We start from the raw sequence: 25,124 nt of genomic DNA, 5'->3' as shown, positions 1-25,124 counted from the left end.
TCAAAGTGGGTAGGTAAAGTGATGTCAGTTTCCTTGTTTTCTTTTACTGTCCTGCTGCAATGTCTCTGAGGCCCCAGAAGAGAGTTTGTGTTGATCAACATTCCTCAACCTTCAAAGGCATCCTGGAGGTGATTGTGAGCCAGCTGCTTGCTGCAATAACCTTGATTGCTTGTTCTGAAAATCATCACTGCATGGCTCATAGATTTGTGGGGCACCTCTAACAAAAGCTGCTGTTAGTTGGCATCCAAGTTCATTTATATTCAACCTATTATTCCCCCACTATTCTTAGTGAATGGCATCTCATCTTCTTATGTGTACATATGTCCTTAAATACAAGTCATCTAATTTACTACCTGTTTTCTTACTATAAGTATGCTAATAATTTTTCTGAACAGGCTTTTGTTTTTCTTATTAGTATAGTTGCAATAAAAATGTATATAGAATAGAGTATCCTGGTTTACTTTAAAGAAATCATATAAGCATACTTATGATAATTAAAAAAGAATCTTCCTGGCATTTCATTGACTTTCTAACTAAAACTTCGTTTATTCCATTAACATTCTGACATTTTCTTGTTTCTGTTCCCCAAGCATTATCAATACCTCTGGTCATGGAAAAGGGGAAAAAAAAAAGTCAAGGTAAATGGTTTGACACTTGGAGAATAATTGGTTTTGAACACATAAAAATCAAATTCTGAATTGTAGGGTTTTTAAAAATTATTATTATACAGAAGACTGCACTGGCATTTAAATTATTCTGTTTTCTTATGCTGTGTAAGAAGAAAGTGAGTTTAAAGCCACTGTTTAACTGCTCATAGAGAAGAAATCATCAAGGTGCTACAGAGAAACAGACAGTTTACAACACACACTTGAGTGGACCATGTGATAGTTATAGGGAGATCAATAGCCATACGAAGAAATCTGAAGTATAAAAAACTCATAGAGAGTAAGAAAATTTTGTAGACACAATAGTGAAAGAAGGAGACAGCAAGATAAGGACAGGGAACTAATATTTTAATTTGCAACTTGGGCCAAGGTATTTTCCAAATATTATCTCATTTAATCTTTGCAGCGAGTCCATGACACAGAGCCGTAGATTGAAGTTCAGTGGTATTAAGTAACAAAACCATTTTCTCATAGTCCATAAATGACAGAAGGCTCTCTAGTAGATTCCAAAGCAAGTCAAATGAGAGAAAGTTTTACAGAGCTGGGTACAGACTACCCAGAAATGACAATGGTAAAGATTTTGTAATGTTTGGTTCAAGTCTTTTTTGAACATTTGAAATAAAATATTACAATAAAGGATTCTCTTTATCCTTAGCCACTTTCTCATCTTCCGACTCCTAGTAGCAACCACTATCATGAATATCTTCTCTTTCCAGTTTATTGTTTAAATCTATTGCATAATTTTGAAGGTTTTGTTCTTAGTCATTATATATATATTTTAATATTTTGTATTTAAAATATATATATATATTTCTGTGTTGTATGGAAGGTTCATATTTCATTATTTTTCTGTGAGCTCCCATTATTGCAGCACAATTTGTTGAATTTTTGTTTGTTTGTTTTGTTTGCTTGTTTGTTTGTTTTTGGGTTAAGTGCATGGATAGGGACTCAAACACAGGTCTCGCACATGGCAGGCAGGAAATCTACGACAGAATTACCCTTGCACCGTCTTTAGTCATTTATTTTTATATTGAAAATGGGCAACCTTTTAAAGAAAGGTAGTATGAAGAAATCTGATAATGAAATACAATCAGTTCATGGAAAATGTGGGGGAGTTACTTTACTGGAATTTCATGCCAACTCCATAAATTGAATGCTTCTTAGCAACTTCATAGATGGCACATCAAGATAACTTTAATATTTAAAAAAACAGAGAGCAACATTTCTATTCTGTTGGAGATTTTATTTATTTTGCTTACTTTACTTAGAAAGAAACTCAAAGTAAAATCATAAATTAGAATTCAAATGGATTCACACTGGCAATACATTATTAGAGGAGACATCCTTGTAAATATAACCCAGCCTGGTCTCTAATACTTTACTATTTAAGATAAAGCATGAAAATTGTTTTTTTTAATTTTTGTTTTTTAAGTGCAAACAATACAATATAGAAGAATTTCAAACATAAGGACATGAAAGCAGTTTAACCTATTTTGATATTTTAACATATATTTGCTTTTTAACTTGTAATGTCAAACAACAAAATATTATTAAAAAATAGCTTTTCACATGTTCCATCAAAAATACTTTTTCTTCAAATTTATTCAATAGAAATTAAGTGAAAATCACTTAATATGACTTTATATGTTTCTGTATGATTAAAATTGCATTAAATGTTAATTTTATAGTATTAAATAAAATATTTTACTTAATCTCTACATGTAACTCATGCAAAGGCTTGAACTTAATGAGAAATTTCTGACTAAATAGTAGATTTTATATTATTATGAAAGAGTTTAGCAAGTTAAAAGAAACAAACAAAAATAGAAAAGAAGAAATATCAGGCTGGAGACCCTACGACCTTCCTCCTGTTGTGAAATGTCACAATTCGAGGATTCTCTTCTTTCGTCCATCTACTCACTGAAGGATATGACAGAAATAAATGGAAAAAGGAAGATATATAATAGCTCTGATGGATAAATTCACTCATGGACATAAACCAAAAGGAAAAGTCTAGATTTTTTTTATAAGAAATTCTATGTAGCCCCAACTGAAGACGAACCTTCTTGGACAAAACTGTATAATGCAACAAAATGTCAAACTCACTATAGATATGCAAGGAACTAGCTCACAAAATTATGCTAACTAGTGAACATTAAATTTCCCAGAGAGCAACATTTCTAACATTACAAGTTACTGTAAACTATATTTTCTGCCAATGTTAGCTAGCTAACAAAGTTAAAATATTTAGCATCTGGTAAACCAGAGATGACATAAGATGACCAATGAACGAAATGAGTACAACTTCTGGCCTTTCTCTGCTTTGAACATCCTGTTGTGTTTTAGGAAAGGTAGTGAGAGTGCTAGATAAGTAATTAGTGCCCTTTAGTGAGAAATTTTTTGAGAATTATGAAAGAATGTATTAAGGTGTTAAATTCAGCATTATCGCAAATTAGCTAATCTAGTCTTTTGGCACACCGTAAGCAGCCTGCTTTGAACAGGTTTGGAAGGTTTTAAAAACAAATCAATATAGCCACACACTCAGGACTCTACTAAACAGAGCTGCTGATATGCTCACTGCTCCTCCACAGTGGCCCATTGTGGAAAGCTGCCACAACCAAAACACCTTCCAGCTGTTGGAGAAAACCACCAGAGGAGCAAGTGCAGACACAGACACCCTCAGCCAGATAATTACTTTGATTAAGATTCTCAGAATTAAACAGAGTTTAATCAAGGACCCTGTGAAATTGTGAGAGTGCCAGTTTTCTGGGCTTGCCCTCCTTTTCTGCAGATGGTGAGTTGCCAAACAAAATCAAAGGAGTCAATTACAAGGATGAGAGGCAAAGTCAAAAGGGAATGAGAGAATCTGTGCTTGGTGATGGATGGACCAGCACCAATCAGCAACAAACCCAGCTCACCCTTACATGGAGAAAGCTACAATGCATCCAAGCTGAACACACTATCAACATACTTGACAATTTGAAAGACTGAATTAATAGCTATGCCAATATATGTAATAAAGAATTCTCTTACGATATCATTGATAGATGTGAATTTTGTGTGCAATATTTAGACTAGTAGATAAAAATGTATGCCATGCCAGTTGTTCTTAAAAGAGCCTGCCCAGCTTAAATATAAACTAAACCATTATTGAAAATAAACTCTCATATAAATGGTAGGCCTCAAAGAGCAATGATACAGGGAGGTCAACATTTTCTTGAATTTTCCTGCTTCTCCTTAACTCAAATTTGGACAACAGAGATAATTCGAAAAGTGGTCTTTTCATGAAAAATGTCAATATCTCCTTCGGTCCAGATTCTACAACACTAATGATTTTTTCATGTATGGTTCTATTAAGCCTTTTTCCATTGTACAGTACATCTATATTTTATCTTTTTGACCCAAATGCAGGATTTCACACTATTTCTAGTTTGTTTTGCTTTCATAAAATTCAGTCCATTATTATAAAGATTATTAACAACATAAATGAATCAGCATCAACTGTTACTTGTTAATTGGATGCGCCCACTTTGGGGGGTAGGATATGATAAATATCATGAATCCCCTCCACAAATCACACTCATGGTCATATATCCTGTAATCTAAATTCTATCTATTTTACAACATTTTGTAAATTAAATACAACACAACTCCTGTCTATTTTTCTATTTACCAGTATTCCAAGCCTCATACGCAAGCAATTCTGGATATCCCATTTCCCTACAATTTTCAAAAAGCAACAATTTCTAAATTTAGGCCCTTGCATTTGTACAGTTTATGTATACCATGACCTGGTTTAAAATTGCACTTTCCTTATAGTACTATGATTTTATTTAGTCCTTCAAAGGGTTCCTTTTAACTTAGCTTTTGTATACCCCTTAACCCTTGACATCAAATGTTTTTACGCTTTTTATTTTTCTCAGGTTGTGTACCATCATCCTCCTGTGTTCTCCATACAGGATGTAATGATTTCTTTTTATATTCTGTTCTAATTATGGACCTGGAATGATCACCATAGCTCCCTTTTCTGTATCTCTATGGATTCAATATGAATTCTTTTGACCTTCTTGCTATTAATTGATTTCCCCTGCAAGACACATCTGTTCATGGCATTTTTGCTTTGTGATTCTTGCTCATCCTTATTGTGCTGGTTTGAAACTGTTATGTACCCCCATAAAAGCTATGCTCTTTTAAGCCTAATCCAATCTTGAGGGGGCAGACCTGTTTTTGGGTAGGACCTTTGGATCAGGTTTTTTGCATGGAGATGTGACCCACCAATTGTGGGTGAAACTTATTAATTAGATGAAGATGTGACCCCACTCATTCAAGGTGGGTCTTAATTAGTTTACTGTAGTCCTTAAAAGAGCAATACAGAGAGCAGACAACTATACACAGATATTTGAAGATGCTTGGAGAGCTGAGGTGGAAATCCACTGGGATCAGAAAGTAATACCACCCAAGAGCAAAGGACCAGGAGATGCCAGCCATGTGCCTTCCCAGCTGACAGAGAAACCCCATACATGATCAGCCTTTCTTAAGTGAAGATGTCCTCTTGTTGACGTCTTAATTTGGATGTTTTTATGGCCTTAGAACTTTAAACTTGTAACAATAAATCCCCTTTGTAAAAGCCAATGAATGCATTGGGGTGCATGGGTAGTTCAGTGATTAGAATACCTGCCTTCCATACAGAAACCCAGGTTTGATTCCCAAACCATGCACACACACACACCCCCCCCAAAAAAACAATGCATTTCTTGTATATTGCATTCTGGCAACTTTAGCAAACCAAAACTGTTTATTACCAGAGAAGTGAGTACTATTTGCTGCTGCAGTTTACAAATACCAAACATGTTGAGATGGCTTTTTACATGGATAAGGAAACGATCCTGAAAGAATTTTGAGAAGATGAATAGGAAAGGCCTGGATTGCTTTGAATAGATTGTTCGTAAAAATATGGATGCTAAAGATTCTTCTAATAAGGACCTAGCCAGAAATGATGAATGTGTCATTGCAAACTGGGAAGAAAGGTGATCCTTGTTTTAAAGTGGCAGATAATTTGGCAAAATTAAGTCCTGATGTTGGATGGAAGGTATAATTTGATGAGGACAAGCTCAGATATTTAGCTGAGGAAATATCCGAGCCAAAAGTGGAAAATGCAGCTTGACTTCTTCTTGCAGCTTATACTAAAATGTGACAGGAAAGGGATAAGCTGAGAACTGAACTCTGATGTACAAAGAAACTAAAAACTGATAGCTTAGAAAATTCCAAGCTTTTAGAAAATGAGACCCCAGAAAATATTTCACCATGGAGGATTTAACTAGACATGGAACAAGTTAGCCATTTCAGAAAAAGCCAGGATTGGCATTGGAGATATCCAGAAAGGATGTGTTCAAAGTTCTATTGTCTTTGATTCCTGTATGCTGCATGCCAAGTCAACAAATTTTTTGTGAGATCTCTGTGAACAGAACCATTGCCAGTCTGGACTAAAATGGATAGAAAAAGACAGATTGAAGGAAACATTACTTCAAAGCCAGAACCATAGAAGCTAAATCTAGAGCCAGGAAACCTCAGGCCAGGGGAGATCAACCCATGCAGGTGGTGAGGGTGAGACTGACCTGGAGGCAGAAGGCAGGCCTTCCACTTCATTGTTCAAGAAAAGTTTTGCTACCTCAGGCCTCAGAGAGGGTGGAGCACATTCCCTGGGAATTGGGGTGGGGGGGGGGGGCCTAGCAGACCATCCCATTGCTCTGAAACGATTGAGCATGTGCCCCAGAGATGACAGAGCCTGGGCGCTGCCCTGATGCCTGGGAAGGGTAGAGCTGAGAAGAAGTTGGTCTCCCCAGAGTTTGTATATGTTAAAACTCTCATTGCAATGTTTGGAGAGAGAGCAGCTGCTATGTAACCCAAGCCAAAAGCAGCACAAAATCTCATCAAAGGCAGTGTGCTGGTTTGAAGCTGTTATGTTTCCCAGAAAAGCCATGTCCTTTTTCCTAATACAATCTTGTGGGGCAGCCATGATTTTTTAAATCCTAAGTCAATATTGGGGGATGGAAACTTTGGACTGTTTCCATCTAGATGTGACTCAACTAGTCGTGGGTGGGACCTTCTGATTAGATAGCGATGTGACTTCATCCATTCAAGGTGGGTCTTGATTAGTTTACTGGGATCCTCTAAAAGGGGAAATATTTTGGAGAAATCTCAGATGCAGGCATAGACACAGATGTTTGGAAATGCAGAAGATGCTTGGAGAACAGTTGCTTTAGAGTTGATAAAGAGACAGACCATTGAAGATGCTTGTGCCAACAGAGAGAGAGCAGATGCCTAGATGTGGATGTTTGAAGATGCAGATCTCAACAGAGATGTCACTAGCTGTCTTCCCATGAGATGCTAAGTAAGCCAGAACCCAAAGTTTTGCCCTGAGGAACTAAGTGAAGGCCTACAGACTGTTAGAGAGGAAACTACTCGAATCAAAAGCTGGAAGCAATGGACCAGGAACAAGGGCCAGAAGATGCCAGCCATGTGCCTTCACATATGACAGACATAAGTCTCTCTGGAGTCAAGATATCTTCTCTGGAAGCCTTAGTCTGGACATTTTTATGACCTTAGAACTATAAACTTATAACTTGATGAATTTCCTTTTTAAAAGCTATTCAATTTCTGGTACTGTGCATTACAGCAGCATTGAACAAACCAACAGTCAGTTATAGGTATGGTCTATCTTAAGGCAAAATTCTCTGGCTGTGGACCTGTGAAATTTAGAACAAGTTATCTGATGCTAATATGCAAAGGAGGGATACTCATAAGATAAACATTTCATTTTCATATGAAACTTAGTCTTCTTCCTATTTTTTTCCTCTTAAAATTTTCTGTGTACCTTATTTGCCACATCTCTCTAATGTGCCCTCTTGCTCTTTTTTCTTTAAGACTTTCATTCAATCATATAAATCCAGGTGACTGGCTCAGTTGGTTCTTTCCCACATCTTGGAAGATGGCTCAATTGAAAGATTTTTCACACGAAGCATATTGTGTATATATGCATAAGCACTTTTCATCACTCTTTAGATAGGAGATGCATGTTTCATTAGAGACTCAAATTTTCTAAATGTACAATGAGAGCAAAGCAATTTGTAGAATCCTCTCAGACATGATAAGTAGCTTGACACAAGAATAAAAGTTAGGAAACTTGCATTTTAGTACTAATTCAGTCACTAATTTTCTACACAGATAAGTTACCATGAGGCATAGTTACTTGTTTTTTGTTGTTGCTCCCCAGGGAACACAGACAAGTAAAAGTGTTTATTATGACATTTGATTTCTAAGTGAATATGTCATCCAATGTGAACTTCAAAAATTACTTTCAAAAGGTAAACATTCCAATTCTTTTCCTATGATTGGTTCAGAAATAAAACATTTAAAATGTGTAAATTTTCTGAAGTAACTTTTAAATTTTTGCTCTCTGCTTAGTTTTATTACAACTTGAATTCTATAGAAATCTTTTAGATTATTTAAAGGCTAAAATTTAAAAGACTGACCATATCAAGTGTTGGTGAGCATGTGAAGAAACCAGGACTCTCATTCACTGCTAGTAGGAATGTCAAATAACACAACTACTTTGGAAAATCATTTGACACGTTTCTTTAAAAATTAAACATATGTCTGCCATGTGATCTAGTCAATCCATGCCTACATATTAACCTAAAACAAATGAAAGCTTATGTCCATACAGAGACCTGTATATGCATGTTCATAGCAGTTTTACTTGCAATAGCTGAAAAATGGGAACAAGCCAAATGTCCATTAACAGGTGATGGATAAACATTTTCTGGCATATCCATACAATAGAACATGACATCAATAAAAAGAATGAACTCGGGAGGTCCACGGCGGCTCAGCAGGTGGAATTCTCGCCAACCACGCCTGAGACCCCTGTTCGATTCCAGGTACCTACCCATGCAAAAAAACCCAAAAGAATGGATTCTTGGATGCAGGGGTGGTTCATTGGTAGAATGTTCACTTTCCATGCAGGAGACCTGAGTTCGAGACCCATACAATGCACCCCCCAAAAACAAGGGATGGGCTCTTGATACACAAAACAACATGGATAAATTTCAAAGTAATTATGGTGAGTAAAGGAACTCAAACCAAAATAATTTATGGAGTATGATTGCATATCTATAAAATTCTGGAAAATGAAATCTAATCTCCCTCAGATAGAAAGCGGATCAGGACTTGAACCGCAAAATGCTTGAAGAAGGGTTTTCTAAGTGACACAAGGAAACTTTGGGGATGATAGATAATTATTAAAGTATACATTGTAAATATGTACAGTTTATAGTATATAAATTATGTCTCAATAAAACTGTTAAAATTGTAAAAGATATTGGAAATTGAGGAACATCATTTATTCAACAACTGGAAAATAAAATTTAACCTATAGTTCGATATAATACACTGAGTTGCAAAAGGTCAATTTTGGCTTGTTGAACTTTGTTTGGATTTCATGAAATTAACTTTTCTAAACATTTTAGTGCAACCTTATTTGTCTTAGAGAAACTATCAATAGCAAAAGAAAATCAATTAAAATGTTTTCCTTCTATTCTTACTAATATGACTAATACTAGAATATGACATTTGCATAAGTAATTACATTTTCTTGAATGCAGCTAAGTGCCCAAAGTGGTCAAAGGCACAAAAAAAGTTTGAGAACATTATAATCAGTTACTATAAGGGAAACCTCAAAATAGAGCCTACACAGCCAGAGATGTTTGGAGATTCAGAAGGAAAATGCCCCTGGGAAAGTGTTTTGAAATAAGAAGCATGGAGAGAAAGCTAGCAGACATTGCCATGTGCTTCCCAGCTGTCAGAGATTCCAGACCCATCAGTCCTCCTTGAATCAAGTTATCTTTCTCTTGATGCCTTAGTTTGGACATTTTAATGGCCTTAGGCCAAAGGACCTCATTTTTCCTGTTAGTATGGTCTGAGGAATAGGTAACAATAAATGATCATATCCCCTTTAAGGTTATAAAGCAGCAGGCCCTTTAATTTGTATCCTTAGCACTTGAATTGGTCCTGTGGTTAGTATTTCAGTAGGAGCTGGGGTTGAAGCTTGAGGTGTGGTGTTTAGGCAGGACTCTGATAAAACCTTTTAGTCCACTGTTGTAGGGATTTCTTATCATCTTTCAACAATTCGTTTAAGAGGCCATTCATTCTTTCTATAAAACCAGCACCTGTGGGGTTACAAAGTAGATGAAAAGCACACATTATATCATGGTTCATAGCCCATGCTTGGGTCATTTGTCTGGTGAAAGGGGTTCCCCAATCAATGTTGATTTGTGTAGGTATCCCATGGAGGGCGTTTACTCTTTCTAGATAGTGTATGGTAGCTCACTAATTAGTTTTCTCCACCAGAAAAGCTAACAGAAGTCCTGTGGCACTATCTACCGTGGTGAATGCATACCTAGCTCCTTCTGAGTGCAGGAGGAGACCAATGTAGTCTACTTGCCACCAGGTCACTAGAGCCTATGATTTGTCAATGTGTGCCATCTGCTGGGGCAATTAGCATGGTTATCACAGGGAGCATTATGGGCACTCCTGTGTGATGCCTATAAGCTATTGGTGATGATGGAAAGATTAAATTGCTGGGCAAATTCTATAAAGTTTGATATCCTCAGTGTCCACGATTTCAATGAAACCACTCGGCTGCTTCTTGGTTTTCAATAGTGTGGCTCCATACTCAAGCAAGGGGGTCTGCCTCAACATTCCCAGGTAGTGTATTAGGAGTGTGGATGGGGACATGATAGTTACCTTTTGTCACTGGCAGGTGTCCCAGATATCTTCCCACAGCTCACACCCCCATAGGGGGCAAGCTATAACTGTCAATTTTTCTTATTTCCAGGTTGCCATCCAGGTCGTGAGGCCTTTGTAAACATCCCAGCTGTCAGTACAGACAACTAGCACGTCTCCTGGTCCATGCACTATTACCATCCATATAGCTCCTAATTCAGTCCACTGATTGCCAGAGTGTGGCTGATTGGTTGTGTCCATACTACTCCTGTATAGGAAAGTAGTGACAGAACATTTCTGTACCTTCCACTTGCAATAGAGTATTACATGCAGCACACAGTTGCTTTGCTAAGAGGTTATATCTTAATTTAGCTCTTTTCTGCAATTGTGAACAGAACCTTAGGGGTACTTATTTAGAATGTCACCTTTGCCACAAACCCCACCCAAAGCCAATGTTGGTGCTAGCTACATCCAATTCACAGAGTTGTCAGCATCAACACCCCTTAGTGTCTGTGCCTGTGCTTTGTCCTTTTTGCTTTTTCAAAAGCAGCCTGCTGAGGGTCATCCCATTCCCAAGTATGTCCTTTTCTAATTAGCGTATACAATGGTTTTATAGTTGGCTAAATGGGGAATGAAAGGTCTCCAATATTCTAATTGTCCTAGAAATGCCATTAATTGCTTTGGCATATGTGGCATAGGAAAACGTCGTACTTGATCAATTGCTGCAAAAGGAATAAATTCTGTCTCACCTGACCGTACAACACCCAAGAACTTGACAAAGCAGCCAGGGCCTTGTAGCTTTTCACAATTGATTGCCCAAACCTGGCTCTCAAGATGTGATATTAGTGTTTCTAACACTTGTTTTAACTCTGGAAGAGAATTACTGACTAACATCATATCATCAATACAATGAAACAAAGTCACAAATTTGGGTTTCTCCCAATTGACTAAGTCTTTTGCCACTAGGCCACGGCATATGGTCAGGCTGTGTAAATAGCCTTGTGGGAGAACAGTGAAAGCCCTTTGTAAACCTTCCCAAGTGTAGATGAAAGCAGTTGACTTGCTTTATCTAAAGAAATGCTGAAGAAAGCATTAGCTAAATCTAAAATGGAATGATAATGACATAAGTGAGCGCTGATGTGTTATAGTAAAGAGGCAATATTCAGAACTGCTGTATACAAAGGTGGGGTATTACTTTATTTAATTTTCAGTAATCCACTGTCATGTGCTAGGTTCTGTCAGGTTTTTTGCTGCAGCACTGAGTGTACTTGCCAGGAGGGCTCCTCTTCCTCTACTTCCATTGCTTCTTTTCCTTCCTCTGCATCATCAGATGAAGAATCTATGGGTTCCCAAGCTTTTTCGTCCCACCTGGATTTAGTTAGTATTCTCCAGACTTAGGAATTAGGGTCTCCAGACCCTGAACACAGGGTAATTTTCTATCATAAGCTTGAGCATATCTACAAGCTAATGTTTCTAAATGATCATACACACAATGCAAATACTCAATAAAGGCATCTTTCACATCCACTTGAGCGAGCCATGTATCCCTTTCTATTTTAATTCTTCTTCTAGATGGCAGGCTGTTATATTTGCTACCTGTTCTACCTCTGCATGAGGAGCATGAGCCTATGTAAGGCTCCTAAAATGGGCCAGGTTATGGCTATCACTACTTTGCATTCTCTCTTCCTTTTGCTAAGATTTGGTTGTCCTGTTACCTGTGGCAAAACATTTAGCAACCCCTCTGCAGTTTTCAGGGCATCCCCATATTCTCATAGTAGTCCCCATTCATGCAAGTGGGCAGACACCCCTCCCAACATGGAGGATACAGGCCAACCCAGGACTTCCCCTAGTAAGTCTCCCTCCTCTGGATTCATGCCTACTGCTCTTGGTGTTGTCCTGGTCTCCCAGCTGGCTCACCAATTGTTCAGGGTCAGACTGAGTCCACCCAGAGCATGGTCTGGGGCAGCTGTGAGACCAACAAACACAGGCCAGGCACAGAAACAGACATATTGGGACTTTCAAACAGGAGAAGTTCTCTGGTGGTGTCTGTTCAGGATGTTGAGAACACAGCAAGGGATGGGGGAGTACAAGGAGTAATATATGATTTTAGAACAAAGACATTCCATATAGTCTGAGGACATTAGGTCTCCAGTATAATCATTAAACGGGCCTAACACCTGATGTTTTACTAGGATTAGTGTTTAAGAGTAAGATACAATCAATGCCATTTTACATCTGTGGTTATATTCTTCCCCCTCCAGGGAGATTGTTTACTTTCTTGAACTTTGTCCTTGGCTAAAGCAGGTTTGTAACAGGCCATTTAGGAAGGGATTTGGGCCTTGGGTCGCTGCACTCCAGACAGTATTGCAGAGCATGAGAACTTTGTCCTGAAGATGATATTTTGGAACTACCATCTAATTCAATTATGAAAATCATAATAAGTAAATCAGGTTTCCATTGATTGAAATGTTAGACAAAAACAAAACTTAAGTTTATCTATATTGAGTTTAAATTGTCAAAAAAATAATTACTAAAACATAGTTTAGTTGGATTAAGTACATATGTTATAAGCATTAATGAATTTGATTTCCTCAGTTTCTTCTCTACTCCTTAATTTTCCATTTACTAGTTTTAAAAGCTCTGCTTCATAATTGTATGCCCCAAAGGAAACATTTAGTGAAGTAATTCAATGTACCAAGGCTTAAAGTAACAATGTATAAAATTGTTGACAATACCAACAATGTGAAAAACATTTATACTTTTTTCAAAATCTTTTTATTTTACTCAAGTAGAACCTTAGTGATAAATGAGAGCAATGCCTTAAAATATACTATCCCAAAAACGTTACTATAAAATTATCATGTCTCTAATATATTTGTTAGGATTTTTTGATTTTTAGGAGAGCAACTAGATCTAAGGAAAAAGTAGTCAATGAAATAATTTGGGAACTAAAATAGGAAAGCTCTCACTTTCACTGCTAATTCACAGCCTTGGAACATAATAGAGTCCCAATAAAGATTTGCTTAATGATTGAACAATCAAGGATCAAGGTAATTCTGAAGACCAGAAACTCAAAGTCTCAAAATCCTCATATTTTCCATTTCTCTCTTTCCCCTCCCCACATTCTCTAGCTGAAAATCCCAGAAATTGCTTATCTGCTTGGTTTATCACCAAACTTCACCCTTTCTAAATTCCATGGGTACTAGTCTCAAGAATGTAGAATACTCTTAAATTAATATCCAAACCTGGTTTAAACAAGGAAAGTTTCAGTGAAAGTACAATCCGGTGATATTTTAAAGAGAAGATGGTTTTTGGAGCAGTTGAAGAAAGAAGTATAAGCTAGATATGGGATCTAAAACAAACCTACACAATACCTTCACAGAAATCATTTTAGGCACAACTTTAGTGTACCAAGGAGCCAAAAAGAGAAGGGAGACATATCTGACAAGTTGCAAGAGAAGAGTTTGTGAAATTGATTCTTGATTATATTTAATTTAACCTTGAACACCAAGAGAAAATACTGAAGACAATTGCTAAGTACAGATTTGGGGCAAACTACTGCAGCTGTAGAAAATTAAAAATTTCTATATCATATCAACAACAACAAAATAATCAGAGTACCTAGGTGAGATTTCCAAGTGATTTTAGCAATTCAGTTTTATCCTCTCAAATTCTGACTACTGACAAAATATCTACTATTTTTAACATGATTGTTTGACTTTTTCAGATAAGCTCTTTGGACAAATGTGATTTAATCTCTCAAAAATATTCATATATAACTGTTCAAAGTATTCATTATTACTATTTTCAAAAATGTGATATTTATTTTGTCTGGTGTCATATGTGTTTTTTGAGATAACATCTCAAGAGAGAAGAATAGGAATGTATTTTTCAATATACAAAATTTTAATTCTTTCCTGGGACAAATAACGTTATTGGAAGCTAAATCATCTTCTAAAAAAAAACTTAACATACCAGGGAAGAGTACACAGTCACAGAGGAAAATATAACCCCAAAAAACATATATTCTTTTTTTTATTTTTAACATTTTTTATTGTATAGTATAACATATATACAAAGCAAAGAAATAAAAAAGCAATAGTTTTCAAAGCACTCTTTCAACAAGTAGTTACAGGTCAGATCCCAGAGTTTGTCATGGGCTACCATACCATCTCAGATTTTCCCTTCTAGCTGTACTGCAATATAGGAGGCTAGAGGGCTTAAATATTTTTTTTATCATCACAACCAACTTTTTTCCTTCTCTCTTTTGTGAAAAATAACATAGAAATAGAAAAGCAATACATTTCAAAGCACAGCACCACAGTTCATTGTAGAATATATTTCAGAGTTTGACATGAGTTATGATTCCACAATTTTAGATTTTTACTTCTATGTGTTCTAAAATACTGGAGACTAAAAGAGATCAATTTAATGATTCAGCACTCATATTCATTGGTTAAATCCTATCTTTTCTGTATAACTTCACCATCGCCTTTGATCTTTCCATCCCTCTCTTTAGGGGTGTTTGGGCTATGATCATTCTAAATTTTTTATATTGGAAGGGTCTGTCACTAATATGGGGTAGGGAGATGGAACTATCTGATGTTATGGAGAGACTAGACTAGGTTTCAGGACTTATCTGGACCAGGGACCCATCTGGAGGTTGTAGGTTTGTAGAAAGTTACTCTAGTGCATGGAACCCTTGTGGAATCTTATCTATTGCCCTAGGTGTTCTTTAGGATTGGCTGGAATGATCCTGGTTGGGGGTTAACAGGTTATGATAGGTAGCAAGTCTAACTGAAGCTTTCATAAGAGCAACCCCCAGAGTAGCCTCTCAATTCTATTTGAACTCTCTCTCTGCCACTGAACTTTATTAGTTACTCTTTTTCCCCTTTTTGCTCAGGATGGAATTACTGATCCCACGATGCCTGGATTCATCCCTAGTGAGTCATCTCCCACATTACCAGGGAGATTTTCACCCCTGGATGTCATGTCCCATGTAGGGGGGAGAGCAATGATTTCACTTGCAGAGTTGGGCTTAGATAGACTTAGGCCACATCTGAGCAACAAAATAAGTCCTCCAGAAGTAACTCTTAGGCATATCTGTAGGTAGTCTAAGCTTCTCCACTACCTACGTAGGCTTCACAAGAGTAAGGCTCATGATCGAGGGCATGACCTATTGATTTGGGTGCCCCTAAAGTTTGACACAGTACCAGGGCATTCCCTGATGGTAAGGTTTAAGAGTTCCATATTCTTTCTCCCAGCCCTCAGGGGCCTTTGCCAAATTTTTTTTTTTTTTTTTTCTGCATGGGCAGGCACCAGGAATTGAACCCAAGTCTCCAGCATGGCAGGTGAGAACTCTCTGCCTGCTGAGCCACCATGGCCCACCCTTGCTAATACTTTTTGGTTATCTGCTTAATATATTATAGATTTATAAAGGCATTACAGTAATCTATGCAGGATTAAAGGACTCTTTCTTATTCTGGGGTCCCTGTGTTCCAATTGTTCAAATGAACTATATATATAGGTTGAATTAGATTATGTACTACAGAAAATTTCAGTTCCAGACCAAATAAACCTTTCTTCTATTGTTCTCAAAGAGTATATGTGATTCTAAAATATAAACACTGTCTTCCTTACCCCTATGTTCTAAATTACTTTAACCCCAACCTCTTTGGCTTTGTTCTTATCTCTAAATATCAGGTTATATATATAAAACAGCCTCTCAAAAAACAGAAATAATAATCACCAATCCATACTTAATGTGTCTGTTCTAAAACCTTACAATCTAGGCCACAGTTTTATTAAAAGAATTTTCTAAAGGTGACCATACCATTCTTGTTCTTTTGTTTCTGGTTTATTTTATCTCACCAAATGTCCCATATGTTCATTCACACCGTTGCATGCCTCACGATTTTGTTCCTTTGTGTAGCAGCACTACATTCGTTCAAAAGTATCCACCATTGTTCACCAATCTACTTCTCCTGCAGTACATCCTTCAGCCACCTGCAATCATTGGGTATCATGTATAGGGCCCAAAGTCCACAGCCCATCAACATTTCTCAACTTTAGATAATTTAATTGTTCCCAAGAGAAAGAAAACTAATAACTCATCCTCACCATACAGAAAATCTAAACCTCCTCTTAATTCTTGTCCCTCCTTCCATTAGTTATGCCTGCTGTTGCTGTGGTAGTGCTGATGGTTTCCTTCTGAACATAGCTCATAGCATGCAATGGCAGTTTTCCCCCATACCATGGACTTAAACACTCTTTGTACAAGTATTATATCTTTGAAGCAATTCTTGTGAGAACTAATTCATATTTCTAGTGTTAATCAGTGGGACACGTAAGTCTATACAACCCCTTTCAATCTTGTTCATCTTCAATATGGTAATATTACTTATAGACCCACTAGAGAACCACCTTCACGCTTATCTATTTCTTTACATTGGAGTTCAACCTCATTAACTAACCATTCACCCATCTCTAGCTTCTATGTATCCCTAAATTCCCTATATTCTGTATTGTAAGCCTCTGAATATACCATTATGATGATCATAAAAGTGGAATCACACTATATCTATCCTTTTGTGTTTGGCTAATTTAACTCAGCATTATGTCCTCAAGGCTCATTCATCTTGCATTGTGCTTCAGGATGTCAATTTGTCTTACTGCTGCATAATATCCCATCATATGTATTACAACATTTTGTTGATCCACTCATCTACTGATGGGTATTTGGTTTGTTTGCATCTTTTGATGATTGTGAATAATGCTGCTATGAACATCGGTGTGCAAATGTCTGTTTGTGTCATTGCTTTCAGCTCTTGTGGGTATATGCCAAGTAGTGCTATTGCTGGGTCATAGGGCAACTTGATATTTAGCTTCCGAAGGAACCGCCAAATAGTCTTCCACAGTGGCTGCACCATTGTACATTCCCACCAGCAGTGCATAAGTGTCCCAGTTTCTCCATATCCTCTCCAACATTTATTGTTTCCTGTTTGTTTAATAACAGCTATTCTTATAGGTATGAGGTGGTTATCTCATAGTTTTGAGCTGTCCTTATAGCCAGTGAAAATGAGCATCTCTTCATGTGCTTTTGAGCCATGTGTATTTGCTCTTCAGAAAAATGCCTATTCATATATTTAGCCAATTTTAAAATTGGGTTGTTTGTTCTTTCCTTGTTGAGTTGTATGATTTCTTTGTATATACAGGAGATCAAACCTTTGTCTGATATGTGATTTCCAAATATTTTCTACCATTGAGTTGGCTGCCTTTTCATCTTTCTGACAAAGTCTTTTGAGGTGCAGAAGCATTTGATTTTGAGGAGTTCCCATTTATCTATTTTTTTCTTTGTTGCTTGTGCTTTGAGTGTAAAGCTTAGGACGATACCTCATATAACTAGGTCTTGAAGATGCTTCCCTACATTTCTTTCTAGAACCTTTATGGTGCTAGTTCTTATATTTAGGTGTTTGATCTACTTTGAGTTAATTTTGTGTAGGGATAAGATAGGGGTCCTCTTTCATTCTTTTGGCTATTGATATCCAGTTCTTCCATGCTCAATAATTGAAAAGGCTATTTTGTCCTAGTTCAGAGGATTTGGGGGCCTTGTCAAAAATCAGTTGACCATAGATTTGGTAGTATATTTCTGCACTCTTGATTCAATTCCATTGGGCAATGCTTCTGTCTTTGTGCCAGTATCATGCTGTTTTGACCACTGTGGCTTTATAAGTTTTAAAGTCAGGGAGTGTTAGTCCTCTCACTTCATTCTTCTATTTTAGGATGCTTGTAGCTATTTGGGGTCTCTTTCCCTTCCAGATGAATTTGGTAATTAGCTTTTCCAAATCTTCAAAGTAAGTTGTTGGAATTTGTGACAGGTATCACATTGAATCTGTAGATCAATTTGGGGAGAATTGACATCTTAACTGCATTTAGCCTTCCTATCCATGAGCAGGGAATGTCTTTCCACCTATTTAGATCTCCTTTGATTTCTTTTAGAAATGCTATGCAGTTTTCAGTGTGCAAGTCCTTGATGTCCCCAGCTAAGTTCATTCCTAAGTACTTGATTCTTTTAGTTGCTATTTTGAATAGAAGTTTTTCCTTAACCGACTCCTCAGATAGTCATTGCCTGTGTATAGAAATGTTACTGGTTTTTGTACATTAATTTTATATCCTACCACCTTGATGAATTCGTTGATTAGCTCAAGTAATTTTGCTGTAGATTTCTCAGGATCTTCCAAGTATAGTATTATATCATCTGCAAATAATGACAGTTTTACTTCTTCCTTTCCAATTTGGATGCCTGTTATTTCTTTGTCCTGCCTGATTACTCTAGCTAGAACTTCTAGCACAGTGTTGAATAACAGTGAATAAATGAACAGTGGGCATCCTTGTCTTTTTCTTGATCTTAGGGAGGAAAGCTTTCAGTCTCTCTCCATTGAGTACAATGGTGGCTATCAGTTTTTCATATATTCTTTTTATCATATTGGGGTAGTTATCTTTGATTCCTATCTTTTGGAGTACTTTTATCAGAAAAGGTTGCTGAATTTTATCTAATGCTTTTTCACCATCAATCGAGATGATCATGTGATTTTTCCATTTTGATTTGTTAATATGCTCTATTACATTAATTGATTTTCTTGCATTGAATCATCCTTGCATTCCTGGTATAAACCCTACCTGGTCAGGGTGTATAATTTTTTTTATGTGTTGTTGGATTCGATTTGCTAATATTTTCTTGAGAATTTTTTCATCTATGTTCATTAGGGAGATTGGCCTGTAGTTTTCCTTTCTTATAGCATCTTGACCTGGTTTTGGTATTAAAATGATATTAGCTTCATAAAATGAGTTAGGTAGAGTTCCTTTTTCCTCAATTTTTTGGAAAAAATTTGAGTAGGATTGGTGTTAGTTCTTTTTGGAATGTTTGATAAAATTCCCTGTGATGCCACCTGGCCCTGGGCTTTTCTATGTAGGAAGATTTTTGATGACTGAATCTCTTTACTTGTGATTGGTTTGTTGAGATCCTTTATTTCTTCCAGAGTCAGTATGTTTTTGTATCTCCAGGAATTTGTCCATTTCATCTCTGTTGTCTAGTTTGTTGGCATATAGTCATTCATAGTATCCTCTTATGATTCCTTTTTCTTCAGGGCCTGTGTTAACGCACCCCTTGTCATATCTCATTTTGTTTATATGGATCCTCTCTCTTTTTTTTCTTTGTCAGTCTTGCTAGTGGCCCATCAATTTTGTTGATTTTATCAAGCAACCAACTTTTGGTTTTACTGATTCTTTGCATTGTTCTTTTGTTCTTCCATTCATTTATCTCTGCTTTCATCTTTGTTATTTCTCTTCTTCTGTTTGCTTTGGGGTTAGTTTGCTGTTCTTTCTCAAGTTCCTCCAGGTGTACTGTTAAGTCTTCGATATTTGCTCTTTCTCATTTTGTAATATAGGCATTTAAGGCAATGAATTTTCCTCTTGGTACAGCCTTTGCCACATCCCATTAGTTCTGATAATTGTTTTCTCATTTTCTTTCATCTCCAGATAGCTACTGATTTCTCTAGCAGTTTCTTCTTTGACCCACTGGTTGTTTAAGAGTGTGTTATTTAATCTCCATATATTTGTGAATGTTCTTGTTCTTTGGTGGTTATTGACATCCAACTTCATTCCACTGTGATCAGAGAAAGTGCTTTGATGAATTTCAAGTTTTTAAATTTATAAAGACCTGTTTTGTGTCCCAGCATATGATCTATCCTGGAGAATATTCCATGAGCACTAGGGAAGAATGTATATCCTTGTGCTTTGGGGTGCAATGACCTATATATGTCTGTTAGGTCTAATTCATTTATCAAGTTATTTAAGTCCTCTATTTCCTTGTTGATCTTCTGTGGTTGTTCTCTCTATAGAGGAGAGTGGTCTTTTGAAGTCTTCTACTATTATTGTTGAAACCTCTATCACTCCTTTCAGTTTTGCCAATGTCTGTCTCACGTACTTTGGAGCTCCTGGATTGGGAGCATAAACATTTACAATTGTTGTATCTTCTTTGTCTCTTCTGATGTCTTTACATTTGAAGTCTATTTTGCCTGATATTAGTATAACTATCTCTGCTTTCTTTTGTTTACAACTTGCATGGAGAATCTTTTTCCATTCTTTCACTTTCACTCTATTTGTACCCTTGTGTCTAAGATGAGTCTCTTGTAAGCAGCATATAGCTGGATTATGTTTCTTAATCCATTCTGCCAATCTGCATCTTCTAATTGATAAATTTAATCTGTTAACATTCAAAGTTATTACTGAAAAGGCATTCCTTTTCAGTAATAACCATCTTATGTTTTTTTATTTTATTTGTCAGATCCATATATTCTTTTCCCTCTTTCTCTTTGTATTCTTTAAAGTAGCTTTAGTGGTACTCTTCAATTCTGTGCCCTCTTCCAGACCCTCCTCTCCTGTCTTTTTTTTTTTTCAGCCAGCAGAAATCTTCTTAGTATTTCTTGTAGGTCCAGTCTCATGTTGACAAATTCTTTCAGGACTTCTTTGTCTGTGAAAACTAATCTCTTCCTCAGTTTTGGAGGACAATTTGGCTGGGTACAGAATTTGCAGCTGGAAGTCTTCCTTTTTCAGGATCTTGAGTATATCATACCACTGCCTTCTCACCTCTAGGTTGCTAGTTGAATAGTCTGAACTCATTCTTATTTGGTTTCCCTTATATGTACTAGTTTGCTTTTCTCTTGTCCTTTCAGGATTTTCTGTTTCTCTTCAACATTTGACAGAGTGATTTCTATGTGTCTTGGGGGAGGCCTATTTGGATTTATCCTGTTTGGAGTTCACTGGGCTTCTTTAGCTTGTATATTTATGTCTTTATGAGGGTTGGGAAGTGTTCCCCCATTATATCCTCAACTACTCTTTCTAGCCCTTTACTTCTCTCTTCTCCTTCTGGGACACCAATGATTCTTATATTTCTGTTCTTTGTTTTGTCTATTATTTCCCTGAGATCCAATTCAAATTTTTTCATATTTTTTGCTATTTGCTGTTTTGAGTCTTTGAAGTCAGTTATCCTGTCCTCTGTATTACTTATTCTTTCTTCTGTCTCTTCAAATCTGGTGTTGTGTGCCTCTAGTATGTTTTTCATTTGGACAACAGAGTCTTTAATCTCTGTGATATACACAATTTTTCTATTTATTCTTTCAAATTCCTCTTTATGCTCTTCTACTGTCTTCTTGATCTCCTTTATTTCATTTGCTATCCCACTTTATTTTATTAAGTAGAGCTGTCAATGTCTGTGTCTCCTCTGGTGTTTTAAATTCGTCATTAAGCAGGGCTATATCTGTCTGCATTGTGATATGCTTTGTGATCTTCTGCTGTCTTCGTGGCATAATAAATATCTTGATTGATTTACTTTGGGAGTTGATTACTTTCAGTAGTGTAAGGCCTTGTGTTCGTGGGATGATTATACAGCAGGGAGCATGGTACAGGGTGGGGCAGTCAGTACAGTGATTTGTTTCAGGGCATGTATAGGGACAGGTAAGGGATGTGATGCTGATGCTTGTGAGCATGGGTGCCCAGCAGCTAGGGAGGATATAACTGTGCAGTGCACTGGTCTGGGAGGCATAATCCTGGTGTGCACTGGTCTAAGGCACAGGGCCTTTTGTGCCCATGCATAGAGCTGTAGCAGCAGGTTGGCATTATGCCTTCATGGATTGGGAGATAATGTGCCCCTGCTGCACAGGTCAGCACTTTCTCAGAGCTGGAAAGTGTGGCTGAGGGCCATGTGCATGTGCAGTTCTAGAACTGCTACATACTGAGGTTCCCAGAACTGAATGACATGATTGGGGGCCCATGCGCAATCATAGGTCTAGGAGTGCTATAAACTGATGCACTGATCTCGGGGGGATGGGGTAAGGCTTTGTGACACCATGGCAGGGGGTAGGGGTAGCCTGGGTATGAAGGTTAGTGCCTGCAGCCTTTATGCACTGGAAACAGCCTGCAGGGAACAGGGAGTGGGAAGTAATGCTCAGGAGGGATGCAGGAGAGGTGGATTGGACTGCACTTGGGGTGGGGGTATGGTGCAGGTATGTGCACTGGGGACTGGTGAGGTTGGGGTGCCTGGAGCACAGGGAATGGGAGCAGGTGACAGGCATGGGGTGTGGGGTGAGGTGCCGGTCATGGGGCTGTGCTGGTGAGGGTAGCGCGTCCCAGGGACACAGCCTGGCTTACTTCCTAGTCCCTGGGTCCCATCCACGCAATCCTGAGGGCTCCGTGCCTCTGCACCAGGCTCCAGCTTTCTGCCTCTCAATTCCTGGGGCTCCGCAACTAGGGCTGCCCTATGTGGTACAGAAGGCTCTCCCAGGTCAGCCACACTCCTAAATCACTGCCTCAATCCCCCTCCCGTCCCTTCTGTAACTTTTCTGTGGAGTAGGGCTGATCTCGAGCTACTCCATTCGGCCATCTTCCTGAAAGTCTCAAAATAGATACATTCTTAAGTCACATCCTCTTAAAACATACAGTTAGGCAGGATCGTTAGAGTCATTATATGTTATCCAGCCCAACCAATTAAATACAGAGAAGAAAACTGAGTTTTCAATATATGAATGATCTCTTGGCAATTGAAAATATAGGAAAATTCATGCAACCCTGACAACAACCATCACCTAATTTGTATAATAGAACTTTACACCTATTATTTATAAAATGCACATATTTCTCAAGGACTTGGGGTATATTGACCAAGATAAACAATTTGCTAAGCTATTAAAATTTATCTGTAAATATAAAATGTCAAAAATGAAACAGTATGTCCTATGAAAACAATGCAATGAAATTAAAATTATACAGCAATAACGTATCTAAGCAAACCCAAAATATTTGGAAATTAAATGAAGTATACCTAAACAACCCATAAGATACAGAAGATATCACTACAAAATTAGAAAATATTTTCAAATAAATTATGATGAAAATAAACCATTTAAAAAAATTGTTTAGCTTTCCAGTCTACCAAGATGGCAGCACAAGATGTTCCCTGGTGCCATTCCCTAACAGAATCTTTGAACAACCAGAAAAATCTGGTAGAGCCATTTTCCTCCCAACTTCAGAAACACTTAAAGCATTACAGTAACTGAGAAAGTGCTACATCAAGAAAAAGACCTTTTAATACCAGTAGGAGAGGGCGGGCAATGGTGGCTCAGTGGCAGAGTTCTCACCTGCCATGGTGGAGACTCAGGTTTGTTTCCTGGTACCTGCCCATGTAATAAAAAAAAAAAAAAAACAGTACAAGAGACTTGTGTTATCCTTACTGCCCCTCCCCCTATACCTCTTTGGTGTGGACTGGAGCCAGTCTACTGGAGCCAGTGATCCATTGTGGATCACAGGCCTTGTTCCAGAGGGAGAAGAGTAATACTTATGCAAATCACTGGGATGCCTGTATGTTGGTGCCAATCTACCTGGTAGCAGCCTGAAACACTGAATATGAAAATACCTCTCTGGTTATCCTCTGAGAACTTGCTAGGCAGGCAGAGGCAGCTTGCAGAAGCTAAAATATTATAAGAAACAGTGAACTTAAAGCAGCTTTAGGCAAAGTATTTCTTCTTTAAGTCACACAATGGAACACCTACTAGGGGGAGAAAAATCTATTTCTTAAGGAGTAGAGGGGATACTCAAATTCCTATATATTAGGAAATTCCTGCTTTTCTGGTCCCAGGCACTCCTGAAGCTGTGGGCAAGGGTGCAGCCATGGCCAATTCCAAGAACCACACCACGTGCAACCAACCAAGTGGCACAGAAATGGCATCAAGAAACCCCAATCACGAAGATATGAATCTCTTAAGGGGGTGGGCCTCATGTTCTTAAGAAACATGCACTTTGCCAAGAAGCATAACAAGAAGGGCCTGAAGAAGATGCAACCAACAATGACAAGGCCATGAGTGCACATGCAGAGGCCATCAAAGCCCTTGTAAACACCAAGGAGGTCAAGCCCAAATCCCGAAGAGTGGTAGCCACAAGCACAGTAGACCTGCCTGTATTGCTTACCCAAGCTTGGGAAGCATGCTTGTACGTGCATGTCCCAGGATTTCAGGCTCTGCTGAACAAAATCTAAGGCCAAAGATCAAACCAAGGCCCAGGCTCCACTTCTGGCTCAGGTCACTGCTCCTGGTCAGGCTTCCAAAGGTATCCAGGCCCCCATGAAGGCTCCTGAGTAGAGCCCTCCATCTGTCATTGTGAAGATGGAAGGACTTCTGTGACCCTTGGGCTTCCATCTATCTGCATTGGGCTGGGTCCTCCTGTGCTATTTGATGCAGGAATTGTCAAAAAAAATTCCTATGTATTAGGAAATTCCAAAGGTCATAAGATAGCACAAGCCAAATACAAGATGCAAGCTTAGAAAAGTTGGAGAAGATCCTGCTCTTCGTATTTGTTTCAGGATGATTTTCTTGATAAGAAGGCTAAACTCTGAACAAGAGCACTATTCAATTCACAGCCAACTTTCAAAAGGTGTGATAGATTTTTTTTTGGTATTAGCTTTTTGTTTTTCTTAGCTCTTGGCACTCAAAGAAATGACTGTTATATCGTTATCTGGGTACAAACTTAAGGAACAGGCAGCCCAGGGAATAAATCCCAGAGTCAGCATTTTAAAATATTAAAATGTACCGTGGGCAACAAAAGATTACAATACAAACAAAGAAACAA

General features: G+C 37.8%; 1 pseudogene; it reads left to right on the top strand.

Annotated features, from left to right (window-relative positions):
- Positions 1–24,170: 24,170 nt before the first annotated feature.
- LOC143660731 (large ribosomal subunit protein eL29 pseudogene) lies at positions 24,171–24,637 on the top strand (annotated as a pseudogene).
- Positions 24,638–25,124: the final 487 nt, after the last annotated feature.

This window comes from Tamandua tetradactyla, chromosome 2, assembly GCF_023851605.1.
Source record: "Tamandua tetradactyla isolate mTamTet1 chromosome 2, mTamTet1.pri, whole genome shotgun sequence".
Taxonomy (NCBI): Eukaryota; Metazoa; Chordata; class Mammalia; order Pilosa; family Myrmecophagidae; genus Tamandua; species Tamandua tetradactyla.
Note: the sequence above shows the minus strand (reverse complement) of the source record. Positions and strands in the feature narration are given on the sequence as shown.